A 3,521-nucleotide genomic window follows, 5' to 3' on the forward strand; every position below is an offset into this window, starting at 1 on the left:
TCAGGTTAAGAACGGACCTCCGGAACGAATTAAGTTCTTAACCCGAGGTACCACTGTAGTTTATTGCAAACACAAATAAGCTTTAACTGCATTCAAAACGTTGTTACTCTTTACCTTCTTAGTCTTATTTTTATCCTGGTCTCTAACTTTTCTACCTCTCCTCGCACAAGAACCAACTGCACTAACTGTCTCTCTAATTCCAACTGCCTGCCAACTGCTTTTCCAACTGCCTTTCCCAACCCACTAAAACCAACCAACTACCCACGCCCCAAACCTCGGGCTAAGCCCTTTTATAAACAGGTAGGCTCTGCCTCTGGCTTTCCTACATATTAACCCTTTCTCTCCCCCTGTACAGACATTTTCAAACAAACGGACAAACGCCACACCAGCCCCCGCTCCTGCTGGGAGCTCGCTGAGCTGACAGGGTGGACGCAGTGACCAGCCGGTGACCTCAATGAGGAGCGGCTGCTACAGGGACACAGCAATGTCCTCCTGGAGCCTCCTGTGCGATGCCCATAAGGTGGTTGGGGGCACAAACTTTGCCTTGCCCCGGGCACTGCCAACGCACACTGCACCGCTGTGTACAATTATACCAAGATTGCTTTTCTGCTGAGTTTTTTGGGGGCTGGTGTCTGTATGATGATTAAATGGCACTAGCTGACTTTTCCTGTCTCTCCTGCCACTGTGTTACACCTGCCCTCTGTATTATGGTTGCAAAGGAGGTAGCAGCATGTGGAGAAGGTGAAGAAATGAAGGGAGGCTGCCCTCAGCGTTTCTGCCCTGCTTTGTGTGGTCCAGCCTTGAGCCCTGACCCTGAAAAGAGGATCCAGAGCTGAACTGTTCTAGTTAGCCGGTGCTGAACTTCATGCCTAATAATCACTCTGAAACCATAAGGAGGGAGTTTAATGAACACATCTGTGTTGGCTACTGACCTTTGAGTTGAAAGGAAGGAAATTGGAGTCTTGACCTAAATGTCAAGGTCTATATGGTGAAGTCTACTCTCAAAATGCCATCTATATTAAGATCTCCTGCCTAGTCCTACTTGTTGGCAAATTACATGTTCCGTAATTCCCATCCCTGAAGCTCCACTCCCTTGTTCTCTCATTAAGACTCACAGAACTTCTCCATTCAGCTCTTGCCATCTTGAAAAAGCATCATTTCTCCCTCCTTTTCGCTCCAGCTACCAACATTTTACATCAGGTAGGAGTTCTCCAGATCTTGTTGATCCACAACTCCCATTATCTCTGGCCATTGTCTATGCTTGCTGGGGCTGATGGGAGCTGTAATTCAGCAAAGGTTTCTACAACTGTTGTAAATCTATAACCCTTTTATTCTTTTCACCTCACGTAGTCTATTAAATAGGTTCTTGTCAATGACTGTTTTATAGTCCAACCCTAGGGAGGTTTACTCAGATGTAAGTTCCTTTGAGTTCAATGGGCCTTACTCCCAGGTTAGTGCATATAGGAGTGCAGTTTTAGTGACATGTGAACTCAGATGGCCCATTTTGTGCCACAGTCAGTCCAATTATGGGAAGAAAGAAACTTGCTTGAATCCAGTGAGATATGTATAATCTAAAATGAATGACAATGTCGCTGCAGGGTTTCAGATAGGTGTGTTTCCTAGCGCTACCTGTAGATGCCAGAAATTGAACCTAGGTCTTCTGCGTGCCAGACAGATGGTCTGTCGGAATCTCTGCTCGGCCAAGCTGATAAGGCCTCATCTTCCTCTGAGCCAAGCCTTTGAAATCGCCTCTGACGTGTTTAATGACCTGAGCCTTTGATAAGGCCTCCAGCACAGTCTATCCAGCAGGGTTCCCAGCACAGGGAAGAGACGAGAGGTTTGGCTACATTGTAAAGTGTTTTATTTCTAAACTATGCAGAACAGAAAAGACATCCTCGCTCTATGAAAGCAGAGAGCAACTGAAACAAAAGAACAAAGGAACAAAGGAAACAGGAAACCACTAACGTCACATCCCGTCTCCCTTTCCCGTGAGACTGCAAGGTCTCTGGAATGTAAACAGAGTCCTGTGACTCCATACAGATGCTCAGTGATAAGAACAAAAACTAACATGGTCTACCACTGAACTATGGCCTTTCATCAAGGGTAGGCTGGTCACTCACACATCACAAAAAAGAAAAGCATGGCCAAAAAAGAGGACAAAAGAAAACACAGTTTGCCTGAAATTTTCACATGCTGATTTACATTGTTAACGCAGTACCCCAAACACCGAGCAGCAAGAAACTCCAGTTGCTCCAAGCACTTTACGTTTCCTTGAAATGAAGGTCAGCTAAGATTGTGATGTCTTTAGGATGTATAGTTTTATTTACACATATAGGCAGCCTGAGCTTAGGATGGAGAGGTTTCCAGCATAAACACTCCCATGGATCTTGTTTTTTCATTAGGTTTTCAGGGGAGCCCCAAACTCCAGCTTATGTTCAACATATACCAAGGCATCCTGTCTCTCCAGTATCCCTCTTTCACATATATATATGTATGTCATAACTTTCGCTATTCTTCTTCTACCTATCAGCCAGGTGAAGTTGTGGGGGACTGTGGAAACAACTCAGAGGTTGTTAAGAAGAAAAACGATAAAAACAAGAAGATTGGAAGATGGGACATGTGAATATTAAAGCAGCAGAAATATGAGATGATTGGACCCTTACTGAACTCGAAGCATGGGTACCCCCAGCAATATATTTGGATTTTATGATATGTATTGGTATAATTCAGATTAACTAATGTGATATGATTGGATTGTTAAATGGAAAACTTAATAACAATTATTTTTTTAAAAAAGAAGTTGTGGGGGAAATCCCAACCACTGGTGGAGGAAGGGGTGTGTGGTGGGTGCGGTCCGACCCGGGTGTCATCCCTGGGGAGGGGAGACTTGCCATGGGCAGCGCCCCCCTGGGACATGGCTGGCGCCCCCCCGCCCTTAGGACACTTGGCGTGGGCGGGTTGTGGCGCCCCCCTGTGATGCTCCCCATGGGTGGCTCACCACGCCCCCTGGGTGCACAATATGTGCACCGCTCCGGGTGCCGGAGTAGCTAGCTCCGCCTCTAAGCCCACCTACTTGTTACAACAGAGCCTATTGTTATTGTTATTATTATTTCATTCTATTATTTATATTTTATACATTTATTTATATTTTATACAGTGATACCTCGGGTTACATACTTTCAGGTTACAGACGCTTCAGGTTACAGGCTCCGCTAACCCAGAAATATTACCTCGGGTTAAGAACTTTGCTTCAGGATGAGAACAGAAATTGTGCGGCGGCAGTGGGAGGCCCCATTAGCTAAAGTGGTACCTCAGGTTAAGAACAGTTTCAGGTTAAGAACGGACCTCCAGAACGAATTAAGTTCCTAACCCGAGGTACCACTGTACTTTCTTTTTTGACACAAAGTAATGATCACAAATAAATAAGAATAAAAATGTGCACCCCACCACCGAGACCATTCCATTGTAACTATCCAACCTCTCAAAATTCCAACACCTCTTGCAATGGTTTGACCCCTTTC

The 3,521-nt window shown here is 45.2% G+C and overlaps 1 long non-coding RNA gene across 1 annotated transcript; it reads left to right on the plus strand.

The window, feature by feature from the left end:
• The first annotated feature begins 235 nt into the window (after positions 1–235).
• On the plus strand, positions 236–2,692 carry LOC144327683 (uncharacterized). The gene is made up of 2 exons (XR_013392760.1): positions 236–300; positions 2,531–2,692. It is a non-coding gene; the product is annotated as an uncharacterized LOC144327683 (long non-coding RNA).
• The last annotated feature ends 829 nt before the right edge of the window (positions 2,693–3,521 follow it).

The sequence above is a fragment of the Podarcis muralis genome, chromosome 5 (assembly GCF_964188315.1).
Source record: "Podarcis muralis chromosome 5, rPodMur119.hap1.1, whole genome shotgun sequence".
In the NCBI taxonomy this organism is placed as follows: Eukaryota; Metazoa; Chordata; class Lepidosauria; order Squamata; family Lacertidae; genus Podarcis; species Podarcis muralis.